Below are 19,334 nucleotides of genomic sequence, written 5' to 3'. Positions count from 1 at the left end.
AAGGGTCCTTAAATCGAAACTTTAATTATTTAACCCCTGGTTAATCTATGGTAAAGGGAATCCATATGTTATTGCAATTAGAAACTTTCACAACATTCATTGGGAAGTGTTCAACAACACTTTAACAATAAAATGATGCAAGGGTCATATCATGTGAGCCTAAAAAATAGTGCTTCAAATGAGTTTGCAGTTCCCTAACCTCAGGTTAAAGTTCAGTTTAGCGAAAAATATTCCGCAATCAAATTTTGAATTACGTCCGAGTTTTTCTTACAATCCAAACTGTTGAGCCACATTTTAGCAACACAATATTTTATTGGTTTTCTCATGTTCTTCATGTTAAAGTAAAAGTATTTTTAAGCCTGAATAATGAAAAAATTCCTGAAAAAATACAAACTTAAGATGTCGTATAAAGCTGCAATTGCAATGGCAAATAATCAAATTGACCAACTAGTTGCGCAATACTGTATACCATAATTTTTCTTAACGAGCCCCTTTTGCCCGCCCGTTAACAGCTTGGAACTGCCTCCCACTTGAACAACAAAATATTGCGTAGCATAAAATTAGGCTGTCACCATTAAACGGGGCAGAAAGAACCCACCCAGGGGGAGGGAAATGGCAAGGCCATCTCTTTGAACCCTTCGGTGACTATGGCGACGGGGCTTGCACATTAGTTTTAATGCATGTTTCATGCGCCATTAGGCTTAATTAGTGGCATTCGCAGCCCCCACGGAGCTCAACTTAAATGGCTTTCGATGTACACAGTTGCAGAGGTCAAGGGTTGGCATGGGGGTCGGATTTCGACCGGATGGCGACTGACTGACATGCAATTTTATTGTTGTCGCCCCGCGTTGCACCAATCTGCACACCGTGAGCTCTTAACTCCGCTCCTGTATCAACATTAAACCCAGCGGTTGCATTCATCAGTCGTTCATTTATTTTAAGCCCCCCCTCCCCACACACACACACACACACGCAGGCGGAAGAAAATTAAGATTTAATTAAGAAAAATAATAAATGCCTTTGGCCATGGTGCAAGCCAGTCCGAGCCCGGGCTTAAAGCAGGACCAAACAAATTGTCTCTTATGGCACGGCCTGAGCCTTTTGGCCTTGGCGGCAACCAGAGATTTCCATCTCGACAGCTCCCATTTAAAATTGTCTTATACGATGTGTTGGCAACAATGCCGAATGCCAAATTTAGATGCTTTGCCTCTGGCTAACAGCAGTTGATTTGTCCCTAGATTGAAGTGCTTTTGGGCAGTGATGCGGCTGAGGCAGGAAACTTTAAGTTGGGTACTTGTAGCTCAAGAAGGTTAGGGGTCGCACAAAGGAATCTATATTAAGGGTGCCATAGAAACCCATTGAATTTGAACAGAGGTATTTAAAGAGAACTGAAAAGATGCTATTGAAAAGAGCTTCTTAGTAAAAGGGTACATTTAAATATTCCAACCCTTATAGGCCTCTTTTTAGTTTAAGTATTGTAATGAGAAATTTCAGTACTATCAAATTCTGTATTCCTTTAATTGTAAAATGTAAGCCCTATCCATGGAGGGAGTCATACAAGTCACAATCGTTCTGAAATCACTTATAAATGTAATTATAGGTGTCTAACAGTATGCATTGAAAAAGGTTCAGTGTAAACTTCTAAGCTTAAAGTACATATATATTTTTTACTGCATACTTTTAGGCAGCGAAAAAATGTATTTCCCAGGGTAATTGAAAACCTCCTGTGTATTTTTTAAGATTTTTTCTTTCTTATAAACAACAAAGTGGGGTTGAAAGTTACTTCCCGGGCATGGAATTATGTGTTATGTTTTCCAGCTGATTTGGCCAGCATCTCTGTTGATTTCAGATACTTCCGCCGAATGGCGCCAACACTTTATGGCCCGAAGCAAAGGACGCGTCGGCTTAGGGCCCATAAACATAAACAGGCTAGTCGCCGGGCCATTGAGGCGAGCAAAATGCTCGGCATGTTTGCCCAGACAGCACAGAAACAGAGACAGAAACTCAGGCCGAGAATTGGAATAAATTTGGGCAAAGACAACCGAAAGTGGCCCCCAGAAACGAGACTAGTTAGCTTGGACAGCAAAAGATTGTCGAATTGTAAAGCGAGGCATAAAAGCCAAATTAGAGGGGAAGTCAGCCAAAGTAAATAAACAAATAAAGACGACGACAAATGACAGGGAATAAGAGACAAGTTCATGTCTCCTCGTTTTGTTTCGTTCCGTGTTGGCTTTATTTCGATTTTTCTTTTTTCTCTTGGAGCAATTTCGGTTCAAATTTATGGTCCACATTTCCAAAGAACATTTTTCACCTTGTAAAATTCAAGACCGTGAAAAAAGAAAATTACATAAAGCCTGGTGGAGAGCGCGGCAATTTCCAGCGTGCACATCCAAAAATTATCAAAACAAACACGGCCGCCGCCGAATTGTAAAAATCGGCATGAAAATATTCTACGAAAATAAACAGGCCCAGAAATGTTTAAACATCGCTGAGAGAACTGGAGACAATGGACGGAAGGCCCAAATACACATAGGTGGGATGAGACAATATTAAAAGCAAAAGTTCATCAAGATCAATAAACAAAGTGCAATCGTTCGATTCCAGATAATGTGGAAATTTTACCAAAAAGAAGATATATGTGCGGAACGCGTGGGTTGTTCATTTAAGTGCTGATGACCTATTGGGGATAAACGAACCAAAGGTCAGCTTAATGGGAAGTTCCCTGAATGAACTCTGCGCGTATGCTTCAATTTACCCGAAAATTGTTTTCTTTAATTGACAGATTTACTACATAACACTCGTTCGACTTGTTTAAAAATTCAGTTTGTTTTCATAGTAATCCATAGGTCAATTGAATTGGTTTTAAATAAATAAAGATGGGATTGTTTAAACACTTTTTACTCAAGATTAAATGGGTTACTTGAGAACAAGAAATAAAATAAAATTCCTCAAATGCGGGAAAAATAAACTTATCTTATCTTACCTGTTTTTCAAATATTGAAAAAAGGAAACTGGTGTTTTCGACAATTTATTCAATTCAGAATATAAGTATTTAAACCCCTCATTCACTCTTATGAACATAATCCCTGGTAATATATTCGAACCCCTGACATTACCCCTACCACACCTCACGTTGGAAAACCGACTATAAATAACTAGAAAATGCTTTGATTATTGTGGCAAAAAGCTTTTAATGTTCAACCTGGCGTACACACAATATTTTACATTAAGCCAACAAACAAAGCCACGGAATTGTGAGACTGCAAATGGAGGCAAATGCGAAGATTCCCCTGTCTGGTTATGTCAGAAGAGGATTGAAATGATTTTAGCATCTATTTCTGAGGTCGGCCACAAGACGTTTCCTTTCCTTTGACAGATTGACAGATATCGGAGGTATTGAGGGAATCAAGTGCTTCAAAGAAAAATGAGCAGTCTGTGCGGTAGTCTCAATAATCGTCCATGGTCAAGTATTGTTCGCAATTTAATTCACATAAAATGTGAAATTTTTCCGCTTACATTCCAGCAATAACAAAGTCTTTCAATTTAATAGCATTATTTATTCATGAGGGCCCCTGAGTGTGAGGACCATTAATTAAAACGCAGGGGGAAATTATTTATAGCATAATTGAAAGGTATAAAACCATTGAAAAATAAATACATTTTTATGGACCACTTTTTTTAATACACTACTTTGGATATTAAAGAAAAAATAAATAATATCGACATGAAAAACAATAAAAAGCTTATTGTTATACTTTTCTGATTATCATCGTGACCTTCCCTTTTAACAGCAAAAATAAACGTAGACACAAAATAATTGAGCACAAAAGGTTTTCAATTGTTGGCTGTTCCATCTGATAATATATTAACTTTGACCACGCATTTATAAACATATAAACAGACAGACACAGAGAATATAATTTCAATTTGAATTGAAAATACGCCATTAGCTGGCTATTCACGAATTCAATTTCAATTGAACGAAGACGCTTCGCTGATTGATGTTTATGGAGCGTAATTTGTTCTGGACGCTCGGAAGAATCTTACAAGAGCACCTACATATATCGAAATTCTGGACAAGGTGAGTCAGATTGATGGCCAGAGATTGAGTAATGGGTGCAAATAAATGTCAGAACTCAAAGTGTTTAAAGAATAATGTGGAAAAGATTATACAACAAAAGCGCTTTGAGCTGAAATTACTAATAAAAGGTAAAACAATAAATGTTTCATAGGGAAAAAATAATTTTATTGTCTGAAGAATGTTTATTTTTCTCATTATTATCATCTAATAGGGTACTCCAATTTTATATGTTAGCCTTCACAAATGCAATAAATGTTTCTTATAGAAAATAGTAAACATTATATTATTATTATTATTATTATATCGAGAATGTTCATTTTTTCTCATTATTATCATCTAATAGGGTACTCCAATTTTATATATTAGCCTCCACAACTACAGTATCCCCTACTATTATAAAACTTTCCACATTCTTACAAATAGCGACTCAATAAGCTCGTTACGATACAAAGGAGAAGTCAACAAAGAAAACTTTTATAAAAAAAAATACTTTGTTTTCATAATATTTGTGGACCCTAGCCTGCCATATATAGTATAAACCAGCTGCAATTGAAAGCCTTTGACGGCAGTCGATACCTTCTATAAATAAATATTTATCGAAATTGCCGCATTTTGAAGCGACCCACAGAATGCGACTAAATAAGCCGGCCACAAAAACTCATTACGCTCGACAATTCAATGGAATTGGAAAGACGCAGAGGTGAAATCGACAACGAAAGCCATTCGAAAGGCTCTTTAGCAAATGGAATGCGGCTTGGAAACTTTCGCCAATGTCCTTGCCACATGCGATGCACTGCAGCAGGAACTGGTTCAATTCGGCCGCACTGCAACCACAACCACACAATTTTCCCCATAATTTTCAATTGCAATACCAATTGATTGATAATCGTTTTTTTTCCGATTTCTGTTGCTCTTGTCTTATGAATTATTCATAGTTTGCATTCCGAGTTGGCTTAAAATGACCGTAAAATTGCATTATAGACATACCAGCGGTGGAGAGCTTGGCATGACAGCCAGGTTGCCGGATGCCTTCCACTCGAACATGTCATTGGTGTCCATTAAGGTCACCCAGGCCATGTCAGTTGTGTCCCGCTTGCTCTTCGCCAGCGGCAACATGACATAAAATATACATTCCATGGCCGGCCATGGCACACAGTACGGAAAAGTGTCACGAAAACTGTTAAAAAGCGCTTCAGCAACTTTCACAATCAACAAACATGACAAAAACTGTATGTTCCCATTGTACACCACGCCCCTCTTTTGGTGCCCAAAACAAAAACAAGTGTCAAATACAAATACAAATATAAATAGAACAAAAACAAGGAATGACAAAAACTTGCTGCATAAGTTTCCAGATGGGGAATGGGGTTTGGGGGGTCAGTGGGTGTCCAGTTAGTCAGCACAAAATGCTGTCGGCCAAAAGAATAAACAATTGTGAAAATGTCTTCTACAAAATGGTGGAAGCTCATGTGCACTTGTGGGACAACTATTCTGGGGGTTTGTTTTAATTATAAACTTATACAATGGCACATTGCATTTTCTTTACTTGTTATTAAAGTACGAAAGTTACATATTGATATATCGCTTGTAAGCCAGGATTGTGTCTGAATCACATGGAATTAAGTGGGGAAAAACATGATATTTAAAGATTAACTAAAGTACAACCATTTTTAAATATTTTATAATATAAATAACCAAACTCCTATGAAAAACAGTACCCAGAGAGAGTTCTGACGTTCTCATCTGTGCTAAAAATGTTCTTGAAAATAGAACGTGATTTTTGAAGTTAAAAATGTTTTCATTGCGTATAATTGTATATCTCAACTACTAAACTATTTGCCCTGTCAGTAGTGAATACTACTTAAATAAACTCAATTTAACTTTTCTCTTCTCACCATTTTGATCTGATATTGAGAACATTGTTTTTAAGAACAAATGTTCTCAGTTTATGAACAATGTACTTTTTCTCTCTGTGTAATGCTATTCTGCTACTTTTAATTATAATTATATAACTTATAATTATATTTTCATCAGATATTAGTTAGCCACCAAAAATGAATATACCAAAATATAGTTATATTCTTCCAGCAGTTAAAAATATACACGTTGAAAGTCGAAATACTGGATCCAAATCATTCAAATTTTTTTTCCAAAGGAAGTCGTTATTCATTTCCTTCAAAGAGGTGGTTTTCTTTAAGATCAATTTTAATCATGCTTAAATAATTGTAATACCTTTTAAACATTTATAAAAGAGCTTTTAAGGTTCTGAAAACTCTACCTGCGCTATAGATATTTTAACCGGTGCTCTAGCGAAACTAGAGTGCCGTTGTATTATGCTTTTAAAATCTCATAAACTAACGTTTAGTCCAATCTGCCACATACCCCTCCTAAACGATACCCCTCCCGCACCAGTAAAAGATAAGATGCTCTATAAGCCCACTAAGATGCCCATTTAAAGAGTATGACGAGAGATAAAATAGCTGCTGAAAGCGAATTTTTACAGGATGCGTAGCATACGTTGAGGCGCAAATGACAATGAAAAGTGTTTTGTGTTCGTGTGTGTGAAGGGGTGGGGGTGCAGGTCTGCATGTGTGTGTGCGTAGTGCGAGACTTGCGTGAGCCAAACGCAAATAATGAAAGTGGATGGGCTGCAGCAAGGGGGGAAGAGAGGGACGGCTAGAGCAACGTGAGATGGAAGCAGTCAACAAGCGAGCGCAAAGTGAAAGTGGAAAGTGCACTCAACACGAAGTGCATCGGTGTGTGCGAGCTCCGTCTGTGTGTGGGTGTGTGTGTGTGAGTGGGGAGCTAGCAGTACTTATGTTGCATACTCTAGGGGAGCTCGCGTTCAAGATAAATAGCTGTGGGTGCCGGAAAAACAAATCTGAACACCGCCCCTACTTTTTCCCCCCTTTTCTTTTCTTTTCCCTTTTTCCCAGGTGCAGCTCTTAAAACTGAAAATGGCGGCGAACTTTGCCAAAAAGATGAGGTGAACTTTTTGAAATTCCCTCAGCTTCTGGTCATAATTATGTTAATTAAGGTGCAGGGAACAAAAAGATTTCCATATGCCAGGTAGTCGAGAAATTGGCGCCGCTAAAATGAAGCACACCATTTAAATTTGAATTTAAATAGCCGTTTCTTCGCCTTGCCTGTAGGATTCCCCCTCTTTCAAATCCACTCCCCACCATTTTTTCTCATACATGGGATGAGGCCTGCTCACGTAGCTGAGCCACGTTTTTATTTGCATATCATTTAGTGCCCGTAACGGCTGAGGAATGTTCCCAAGAAAGAACAAAAAAGGCCTAAGACAAACTACCCAACTGCACAAATGAAAATACTCCGCATATACGAATAAACAGAGAAAAAATACTTTGTTAATTCGAAACTTTGAAAGTTTCCTGTGTTAAGATAAAGCTATTAAAATACTATTTCAAATTTATAGTTTTAATGTTGGAACTATAAACATTTCAGAATTGGTCTTTTGAAATTGTGTATTAAATATTCTTTAAGGCCTAGAAGTCAACCTAACAAAAAGTCGCCCAAAAACCAAAAAGTTCATATAAAAAAAACGTCCAAAAATTTTTGTGACGTTTTTTTCATATACAATTTTTGGTTTAGGACGACTTTTTGTTAGGTTGAGTATTAGGCCTAAGTAACTAAGATATTTTGTAGACAAGTTTTATTTTCTTGTTATTTGACGTTTATTTGACCAAAATTTACATGTATCTTAAAAGTTGTATCAATTTAAACAATCAAACTATTTAAAGTGAATTGAAGAATTTAAATAATTTGCAGATTTTTATTTTATTTTAACGGCCAAATAACTGGTAAAATAAAGAAAATATAATTATAATTAGTTTTAAAACGGTTAAATGTTAAAGCTAAACTTAATATTATTTATAATATAAGACCTTATATCCATAGTATTTTTTCCCTGTTTGTAAGCCCCCTTTCTTCTGTGGTAGAGGTAACTCAGTCAGCAATTTGCTTTAATATTAAATGGGTAACGAACCGTAAGAAATATGAACGTGTTATATAGTTTGATGCGAACGCATTTCGACCAGAGCGTAATGTTCTGAATCATTGGGGAGACGAAGACCCCTCCGAGGAGTGGGGTGGTAAGAGACCGCCAGGGGGTGGTGGGGGATTGGGAGGTGCCTGCAAGGTTGAATGGACATGGCATTGAGCGGCTAAGTGTGTGAGTGGGTAGGTAATGCAAACGGGTGGCTTCCAGTCTTGTCCAAGCATAAACTTTTCTCAAACTTTGATTAAGTTTTCATTCGGTAGGAGAAAAGTTTTCAGAATCATTTGCCTAGAAAAATATGTTTGTCAGTGAAATCCTATGATTTGGCCAGATTAATTGCGCAATCTCGAAAAGTTTTGAGTAAATTAAAAGGAAATTTTTCTTACGATTCTGGAAAATATTTCATTTTCCTTTGGCTTCTTTTTAATGTTAGAGAGCAGCTTCCCAATGAAATTCATTAATCATCTTTTTGCAATTCTAAGTAAATTAGCAATTACAGATTGGATTAGAGATTGGAAGAAGATTAGTCCTATAAATTTGACAGATAGCAAATGCTAATTTTGTTTATTGAAATGGATATCTTTGAAAAGTAGGAAAGGCCTCTATTCCGTACATTTATGATTTTTAATAAAATCTTAGGTTGATATAGGGATTTCCTGAATAATTTCACGAGTAAAAGTCTCTAAACTGAGCAAAAAAATTATCCATCAATTAGGTCATATCTGAACAACTTAAATCTTTTGATTTTCTTCCTGTTCTCAAAACTTTTGAGGCCAACCTTGTGCGAAAATTGTTGCTTCCCCTGTGTGTGTGTGGGTCTCTTGTACTTGCAGATGTGTGTATTTATATATATCTTTTTGTATCTTCTTCTGCGACTGTCTGGTAGCGTGTTAGAATATATGTGCCTGTGTGCAAGGTGAAGCGCTCCGGCGGCAGAGACATTCAAATTTAAATACAAATGTTGCACGTGCCCTCGGAGGTGTTTCTGTACAAACCTCCTGACGTATATATATATATAAATATATATATATTCTCAGATCCACACGTGTGTGTTGGCCTGTTTATCTGGGTGTGGGTGGACTCATTTTGGTGATTGCGCTGCTAAGGTTTAATAAAGCAACACCAGGAAGACGTCGAGGAGGACTATTACGGAGAATTGCTTGGAGAAATGGCAGCCATTGCGAGGAATCGAGGACTTCAGGAGCAGAGGGCCGTATCCCTCGTATAATAAAGCAACTTACCGGCATAATTGGCAGCCGCAGCCAGAAATAAAAAGTGCGAGTAAAAAATATACGTAGCATAAGCAAAAGGCGCACCACACACAAAACTTCAAATTGAAATGAAATGAAGTGTAAAGCGGCTTTAGCCGCATAAAATCCTATGGGTGGCGAGAAATGTGCCATTTTCTATGGCTTGGGGTTTTCCAGGTGAGAGTGGCAAGAGTGTATATAATTGTTTTCGGTGCGTTTGTTTAGCTTAATTAAAATGCCCCGTGCAAACACTAAAGTTTTCTTGGTCCAGGCCACAAAAATGAAATATATACTATGTATACGCATCTACATAGAAATATATATATAGGTTTTATCTTCTTTTTCCATTCGCAGTCGTATCTTTTTTGGTGCCTCTAAGTTGCCATGGAGCTGTCCTCGTGATTGGTCATTCTGAGGAGTCAATGTCCTAAGACCTTTTCCAAATGGCAATGCTGAGAGCCCAGGGAACTATTGAAAATCTAATATGTAAATACTATAAATTATGACTAGAATTAATTTATTTGAGAGTTTATTGAGTCCTCTAGTTGTTATTTATTATGCTGTAAATTTATTTATAGTATTAAACTTGGTAACAAGCAAGGAGCTTGTGTCTGGTTTGATTATAACTATAATACGGTTCACAGCCAGATGGAATGCAAATTCAATAATTAATTGCCATTAAATTACAAGGATGTAATGCATTCAGTTTGCTGTGTGAATCCACTTAAAGATATGATTATGCTTGGCCAATTTGTAAGCCTGTTAATTGGGCTTTTAAATTGACTGTGTTTTTAAGGGAATTTATAAGATAAATATTTGTAAGACACTTTTAAATGGGTAAATATTATGTGTGAATGAACTACAAATATTAGTTGTGTTTTAAAATACACTAGAGTTTCCCTGCAAGAAATTCTAATTTTATAAAAAGGTTTTTGTTATGTAAAACCTACTATTGATAAAGAAACCCTTTGGTATGGCCATAATACCGGCTTGAGTTACCCTTAAAATGTTAATGATTTTAACAATTTTTCTACACGATCACGAATCCGGGGCATCTCTATGCCACCACCTGCTGCCTTTGGTGATGCTGTTGCTTTTGCTGTTGATGTTGCCGCTGCTGTTTACCCGGTTTTTATACAGCAAAAAGCAATTTGGCCTGCCAGCGAGTGGGCTTTGGTCCGCCCCATCTTTGACAGCCTTTGTTGGCTGTCTGTCGACTGGACGTCCTGCTCCTTCTGAAAGGATCTTCCCTTTTCCCCGTCCCACCCCCCCCAAAACAAGCCATTTCATGCTGTTGTCGTTGTTGCACTGCGGTGTTGACACCCCGCTGGCTTGGCACTTCAATTTTAGAACGAAAGCGGCGGCAGGAAGAGCATCAGAGCATCTGAAAACATATTTTCCCAGACGCCCAGCGCCACCCAGAACCACCCACAACCACCCTCACCTGCCTAATGGTCTGTACTGGATGTTATAACCGGACATTGGCGACCATAACTCTAATGGACACAGAGTCGAGCGGTAGAGGGAATGCCTTCTCATTTTTTTGGAACATAATCTAAGCTATTAAAATTCAGTGCTGGGGATGACAGTGCGTATACGTAATGCGGCGAGATTGCCCCAAAATTGGTTATTCAAAAAGGCTTTGAAGCAAAAATAATATGGCCTTTTTATAGGTTCATAATTTTAGGGAATTTTTGCCAGACAGAATTTTAAATTCACCCTTTCGTTTGCTCCTTAAGATAAGGCTCACAAAAGCAGCCGCAAAGACCGCATTCATCATCCATCATCCGTCAGCTGAAGAACCTTCCGTTCCATCAAACACATAGCATTTTTGCTAATGATTGTATGCCAGAAGTCTTCACCTCATCCTTAAGCGAAAAGCGTTTTGCTGGCGGCTTCAGCTTCACACCCATTCGGAAAACATAATATTTTTGAATGGTTGCGTGCCGGCGGCCTTGGCAGAAAACTTGTTCGTAACCATAGCATAGTTTTCCACGCTTTCCCACCGAAAAACCCCCCAAAAACCCCCTCTCACTTTAATTAAAACGGCAAGCAAACACGAGGCAAGAATGTCGAGCTTATGGCCATCAATCAAAATGACAAAAAACGAAGAAAACCAAGAAAAATAAATATGTTTGTTCACCCAGATAATAATGTGCATTGACAAAGCCTCGTCAAGTATGCAAAGGCATTCGGATTCGACTGTTTGCAGCTGTCGAAAATGAAGAGACCATAAAATGTTGCTGCGAGCAGGGACAAGGCGAATGAAATTTATTGCCCTGTTGTGATAAACGTGACGCGCTGTGCCAAGGGCCACGCCCTCACCGGAAAGGGGCGGGGACGACCAGGACATTTTACAAGTGCCTTTTACATTTGATTTGTGTGTGTGTGGGTGTCGTCCTGCCAAGGAAAAGCAGGCATTTTCCGCATTCGAACAGCTGACAACAGGTTAATGCGAGCCATGCGGGCAGGGGCCTTTTGAATAATGAGGCCAGATTGATGATCTTTAATGGCTGAACTCGGGCGCAAGTTGGCCAAATGAAGTTGTTGGTAAAAGTGGCACCCACTTAGATAAATCTCCTCTCACAAATTAGCCTTTATGACTATTCCGAGTAACGTTTTCTCCACAGTTGCCATACCACATTCACAGCATAGACTGAAATACTTTTATAAAACTTTGCAGTTTTTCTTTAGTTTTAATCGGTTAGCAATTGCTGTAGTTATTATGGATAAATTTAAAAAATTGATTTTTGTCAATTACAATATCAAATACAAGTCTTTAGTAAATAATAATACAAATTCTTAACTTTATTACTATATATATTAGAAGTACATCTGCAATGTATCTTTTTGGTTACCTTTTATAAATTCCTATTTAATCTAAGCAATAAATTACCTTATTTCACATAAATTTTGTTTAAACAAATTGTTTATTTTGAAAAAACATTGATTTAAATTCAATTTAATTTTCCCAAAAACCGAAAATGAAAACGGAAATGGAACCGGCTGTGTCTGCATTGGTTATTTAAATCTACCTGGAGGCCAAACCAGAGGCAAAGTTCAAATGCAGTAAAAGCCCTAAACGGATAACTGATAACCTAGAAAAGCTGCCCTGACAGAGGGAAAAGTTTACGTTCAAGGTTCAATCAACTTAGCCCGGGATATTTGCTCAAATTCGTGTCCAACGTGGCGTATGCTCGACATTGGCCCTCACAATGTTTCAGTTAGTGGGGGATTCCCCTTTATTCGTCCCTCCTCCCATCGCTTTGCTAGCCTGTTTTGACATTTTTCGATCTCGCTTTTTTCGGCTTTGTTTCCACCATTTTTCGGACCGCGTTTTCGCCCGTGGATTTTCATACCTTTGCGCCTTGTTGCAGCTGTTGCCCGAAATAAGCCTAAAAGGTAGAACATTTACTCGAAAAAAAATGAAATTCCGCCAGAGTTCCACCAACTGCATTTGCATTCCATTTTTTCTAGTCTTTTGTGGAAATTTTGCAGTTATTTTTTGCCACCATTGAGCTGCCAAAGCCACAGAGCCAGTTGGCCAGTTTGAAGGCTTAGATAAGGACTCTTGGAAATTGATGCGCGATTTCTTGCTCTCAATGGGCCTCTGTTTCTGGCAGCCTACTTGGCCTGGCGATAAGGTTCAGTTGGTCTGTGTGCTTAAATTTAACCTCACGATTTTGGGCCAGAAAAGACATAAAAAGGAAAGAAAACCCCCTGGATATACGGGGCGTATACATCACGTGAATGTGACTACTGCCTCCTTTTATCCCACATTTTCTGAGACGGCAATAATCGTAAAATAAAAATTCGTGCAAAGGCAACAGTAGGTGACCAAGATACCCTAATCAAATTGAGCATTTTTGTTGGAAGTTCCTGCACAGAGAGAAATATCCAAGAACATTGTTCTTGAATTTAGAACATTCGTTCTTAAAAACCGTGTAAGTACATTTTGGTATAAATGCTCTCAATATTAAAACGAAATGGTGAGAAAAGAAAAGTTAAATTGAGTTTATTTAACAACTTTTAAGTATACACTACGGACTGAACTCATATTTTATTTGTAGAGATATACAATATAAATTCTATTTTTAAGAACATTTTAAACTCAGATGAGAACTTTTCTGACTTTTCTCTGTGTGTAGTAAATTTATCAAATATTCTAAAAATATTCCTTTCTATCCCTAATAATATCCTGCGGCTAAAGTGTATTAGCCATTGATGAATGGTCAAAGTTCAAAGAGCGCGAATTGCGTTGGGAAATGAAAATAAATATATAAAATTAGCAGTTAAGGTGGGGAAGTCGTCATGCAAACGCGTTAAAATGCGAAATTCAATTTGTTGGAGCAGAAAACAGGCAAAGGGCAGAAAAGGCATGCCGCAGAAATTCGGGCGGTGAAAAATGTGTGTGTCTGTGGGTATTAAAGTGTTTCGCTTTAAAGGCGGGAATTCCGCAAGGACGAGGGGTTTCTCGGGATGCCGGAATAAGGAATAAGGATTCGGGACTAAGGACTAAGGACTCACCACAATGCGCCTGACACGTGTCATTTTGCGGTAATCGCCCAGCTTGAGGCCTGGCAGGCGAACAATTTCCCGGGATTTGGATATGAAGTGGCGAGCAGGGAAAGCGAAACCGGCGGCAGGAGCAAAAGTTTTTCCTTTCCTTTTCGATTTACTTTTTCACTTCTGATTGCCGCCTGTCAGTTGCAGTTGCTTTCTCACAATTAGCGACGGCAAATGCAAAACTTCCGAACCGCAGGATACTTTCAAAAAGTTGATCAAACGAACTTGGTTCTATTTTTTCTAGATCACCATTCACTATTTACTTGTCACTGTTTGAGTTTTCACCCGTGAAAAGTTAATTGAAAACTGCAAGTATTAATGGGTTGCTGAGAAAAATTGTTGAGTTTTTCGCCTACTTCTTGCCTCGTTCGTATTTTTTCACAGCGTTTGGCCGGATTTTCTTTTGTATCGACCGCTGCGCCAAACGTCTCAGATGAAACTGAACGCTTCCCGAGATTCGGAGGCAGATGAAATACCCCTGGAAATCCGTGCGGCCAGGCCAGGAGCAACAACAACACTGCGGCAAAGAGCGCAACTGCCGCTCTCCGGCTCTCTCGCCTGACTTTTGCCTCCGCTCTCAGCGGCGCTCCACTGCGTATACGTAACGTCACAACCAAACCAGCTGTGGGCACAGTGGCACAAAATGCGATTGGAAATTTAAAAAAATAAATCTTATTTTATAATTAATTTACAATTTACTTCTTTATAAGCTAAAAACATGTTTTGAAGTATGTGGTGAATAACACTGGAGTAGTGACAAGTTGTCTTTGACTGCAATCAGTCGAATAAACCATGAACTATAAAGGCCACACTCAGAAAAAAATCAAGTAGTTCGCGCTTTAACCAAGTATTTTCGGGGTCAAAACTTTGCCAAGCATGGAAAATACAGAACCCGAGAACAAAATGCAGCTTTCAAGCACGAATTTTAAGGACCGAAAATACTAGGTTTCAGAAATTTTCGGTCTACAATCAAGTAGGAATAATTCTTAAGCCTAAAAACAAGAACGATTTAACAATAAAGTTGCATGCATGATTTAAGGACGAATAATTCTTTATTATATGCTAGTAAGAGAAATAAGTATTAGAAACTGAAATAAACGAGATAAATATTATTAATATTAATATAATAATAATATTTTGAGTTTAGTTACGACTTGCCACTCACGGTCATTAACACTGTAAAATCGTTCTTAAATCAAGGCTGTTTGTACTTGATTTTAGCACGTGGTTTTTCCCTGAGTGTTATTTCTAAAAATTGATTGGTGTTTCTAAAACCAACGATTTTTATTTGATATATTAATATTTGTGAAAAACTATAGATCGCTCTTGTTGTCTTAAATTAAAAAATTAAATATTTTGTAATATACAGAACTTTAAAAATTTTTATAATAATTAAAAAAGTTTTAGCTTTAGGAACGACATTTAGACAAGAACAAAAATTTTGGATATCCAAAATCATTAAATAGGCTCCATATTTCGTATTTTAACCTCCTGTTCCGGAAAATATTGTAGTTCCACTTTTCAACTAATATTGCCCCACTGTCTTAATAATTTCAGTACTTCCCCAGCTTTCTGCCAGTGTAAGAGAGATGGCAAGAGAATTTTTTTGTTACCGCTGAGAGAAACCGTGCAGAGAGGGCTTCCTTTTTGCTTTATAAAAGTTTTATTTTCCCCAAAACAAATTGCAGAGGCAAAAAGTAAGGCACGCGGACAGCCAAAACTGGGAGTTTTTGGGAGCGGAAGGGCGGAAAGGAATTCAGCTGGAGTGGAAGGTTAGGATCCAGGAAGAAATGTGGGGGGGAGGGGGGCTGGACTCTGGATAAGTGGGTGCCTCTCTATGGGTGTGTGCCTTTATTAGGATGTGTGTGTGTGTGTGTTTGTTTGAGAGTTTGTTTATCTGTTTGTTTTGTTACATTTTCTGTGAGTTTCACTGTTTTTTGTGTGTCTTCTTGGTGGAGAGCCAAGCGGGCTGAAGTCGAGAAATGCAAAAATCAAGCTCTGCAAACTTGTTGATGAAAAACCCGGGCGGGAAACTCTCAGCTGGGCTTTAAAACGGGGAGAGATAGTTTCCACGTGGAAAATAATGTGTGTGTGTGTGTGTGTGTGTGTGTGTTCTTGGGTTTGGTAGCTCAGCGCAGGAAGGTGGTCTATTTACATATGTATGCCAAGGAACAACATGTTGATTTTACACGTGCTCAACTGGGGCACCCAAGTGCACAAATGGAAAACTGCGTCTGTCTGGGATCTGCATTAATTAATTAACTTCACGCTAATTGCATTTTAATTGCCTAACTAGGGAAGACAGGATCTGAACCGGAAAATGATTTTCATTGTTTTTGTTGCTTACTCCTTTGTTACCGGAAATGGTTTTGCTCGCAAATTGAGGCCAGATTTCATCAGGTAAGGGTTGGTTTTTAAAGGTCCGGCTTAGACATAATATTTGAAAGTTAAAATGGTATCGGTTAAATAAAAGTAAAACCGTTTGGGAATAGAACATAAACCTTAAAGATAAATTACTTACGTCAAGGTATTGTTATACTCTTGCAGAGGGTATTGCAACGCAGTAAAGGATACGCCTCAGACCCCACAAATTATTATTTATTATATTCATTTATATTTATAATTATATATTATTATTTTTGATCAGCATCACTAGGCGAGTCGATCTATCCATGACCGCCTGTCCGTTCGTCTGACCGTCTGTCCTACTCAACGCGAACTAGTCCTAAAGATCTAAATATATCGGGATGAAACCTTTTTAAAAGTATTTTTTCTGTTGCAGGTAGTGTATAAGTCGGAACGAGCCGGATCGGACAATTATATCCTATAGCTACGACAGAAATTATCGGAAAACTAATTTTTAAAAAATGTTAAAAGGTATGGATACCTGTTGTGTCTTTTGACATTTATCGACAGCTGGCAGACAGCTGGCAGACAGCTGTCATCAGTCAAAGCTAGGCTGTCATCAACAATTTATCGATGACAGCAACTAGGCTGTCATCAACAAGTCATCGATTACAACATCAAAGCTCAAAACACGTTTTTTTTCTTTTTCGGTAAAACTTATACACTGGTTTACTGAAATTAAACATTATATTAATATTTCTGTGATTATTTTGTAATTTTCTACAAACCTGAATGCTCTGTATTTACATTGCTCCAATAGGAACGAACTGCAAGTGTATAAAAACTTCGACTTGGCGAAACTAGCTATCTCTCTTGTTAATGGTAAAAAAAAATTAAAATGTTACGAAGTATATGTTTCAAAGCTTTTCTTTTATAGAGAGATATCATCCAAAAATTCGATGACATTTTTAAACGTTTTTTAAGAAACTGTGTACCTACTAAATTAAAATACCATCAAAACAGTACGAACTTAAACTCAAACCAATCGATGGCAGAACGGAAAATTCCAGCACCGATTAAACCTCATATGCGTGTTTCCCGTGCCCTTTTCCTCTCTGAATTTTTCTTACTTTTCTGCCTTTGCGAGTCGAAAGTTATCCACTGTACTGCTGCTGGGCGGATTGTTTTGCTGTTGTCTTTTGCTTAGAATGGCAGTTCCGGTGAAGGAGCCGCAGCAGCGTGCCCAAGTGGCCCGAACGGGGATATCCCAGTCCCGCCCAGCCACGTGTAATCCTTTGCTGCCATGTGACCCCATCGGTCGTCATTCCGATGGCCCCCTTGGTCTGCTTGGTTCCCTTGTATCCCTTGGTTCCCTTGGCCCGTGGTGCCTTCATCACATTCTTTTGGTATTTTTAGGCTTCCCTTTTCGAGCTCTGCCATTGTTGGGGTTTCTTGTTTTGTTTGGGCTTTGATTACTTTAAGTTTTGGTTTTCCAATGATTGGCACAGCTCTGATAGCTCTTTGATGTAAATGATAGCCGGGGAGAATTTCAGCTGGGATATTGAAGCTTTAAATTTGCATACAAACCGACCCCTAGCTGTATATCCCAACCCGAGGGTACGGTGTGGTTCATATCTCATTTCATAATTACGCATTTCGTCTAATTGGCGGAGTTGGACCGTGAATTGTGGCCAGGGCATTCAATTTGAATATTATGCCAGATTAGTTTCTCCCCTGAAATGTGCATAATAGTTTATCATAATTTCATGGAGTAGCCACATTGAGTCCCATACAATGGCTGGCACTTTTCAATGACTTTCGCGCAAACGAATCGATGATAAAAGCGGCTTTATGGGAAATGCTTAACGCCAACATCAAATGTTCAAAGCTCTTGAAAATGTCGTTAGAACTAAACAACTGCAGAATCAAGAAAGCGATTGTACTTTTTGATTTGGTATAGCTCATTTTCTTCTCAGTTTGGCTATACTAATAAACAGCCAAAATTATATTTATATTTCTGGCAAAATATATATACTAAACTGAAAGTAAACTATTTTCCTTAATTTTTACATATATTATATCTATTAAATATATTTTATTATTATCTGTATTATATATGTATCTGTAGCATTGCTTTAATCTTCTGCTATTTAATATTTTACTGTAATTGTGTGGTTGGGCAATTTAGACACGGTAAAATTATTAAAAAACATAGAAAGAGATCAAATTTGTTGTAAATATGAATTATGGTAGGGTAATGAATACTCGAATTAATGCTAAAGTTAATGGAATAATAATCTTAAATATTATAATATATATGCTATACATAGCACTTTTAATAGCTAAAATATTGTCTATAACGATGAACTAAATCATGGTTTTAAGCTTAATCACAGTTGTATAATTTTAAAAACTTTGAAATCATTTTTATAAAATGTTTAAAGTGTATCTGCGCTTCGTTTCGAGCTAAAAGTTGCAATCTGTTTTTCATTGCATGATTTTTATGGCCAAGCTGCAGCACTATTTGCTGACAATTAACATTTTATGAGTTCTATTTTTCCCGCTTTTATATCGCCCATTCCAGAAGTGACTAACTGGCTAATCAAGAGTTAATCCCTGCCCCCTCCCCCACTGCCTTCCCACCGATGAGGTCATAGTTGCGACTCTGGACCGACGCATAATAATTAGCCACCAGCGTAATTTGCCTCAATTTATGCGCATATATTCGGCAAAGGACCACACCAAGCCTTTTGTTCAATTTATGCCCAACATTCTGCGATTATAAATGCTTAAACGATGGAAAAACTAGAGGCAAATGTTTGAGCAAAATTTGGCTTCCGGTTTTAATTGTGGCCAGTGGCACAATGGATGGACAGGAAAACGTCTGAATCTTCTATATCTGTATGGAATCTGCCTCCGTTGCCTTGGAAAATGACAGCTTGTGGAAATGGTCGACGCTTTCTATTATTTGCCATTTCAATTGCAAATTAACTTTGCAGTCCAATGTCTGACAATGCCGAGCTCATCCTCGACATGTGTGCAAATGCTTTACAAATAAACGAGTATCTAT

General features: G+C 37.9%; 1 protein-coding gene across 2 annotated transcripts in view; it reads right to left on the bottom strand.

The window, feature by feature from the left end:
- LOC119546163 (inactive dipeptidyl peptidase 10) overlaps positions 1 to 14,347 on the bottom strand; it is a 38,454-nt gene extending 24,107 nt beyond the window's left edge. For both annotated transcript variants that reach the window (XM_037852282.1, XM_037852283.1), the window contains exon 1: positions 13,880 to 14,347. The gene's annotated coding sequence lies outside the window, so the exon portion shown is untranslated. The remainder of the gene's footprint in view (positions 1 to 13,879) is intronic.
- Between the last annotated feature and the right edge of the window lie 4,987 nt (positions 14,348 to 19,334).

This window comes from Drosophila subpulchrella, chromosome 2L (assembly GCF_014743375.2).
Source record: "Drosophila subpulchrella strain 33 F10 #4 breed RU33 chromosome 2L, RU_Dsub_v1.1 Primary Assembly, whole genome shotgun sequence".
NCBI lineage: Eukaryota > Metazoa > Arthropoda > Insecta > Diptera > Drosophilidae > Drosophila > Drosophila subpulchrella.
The sequence above is the reverse complement of the archived record's forward strand: the minus strand, read 5'-3'. Positions and strand labels throughout refer to the sequence as shown.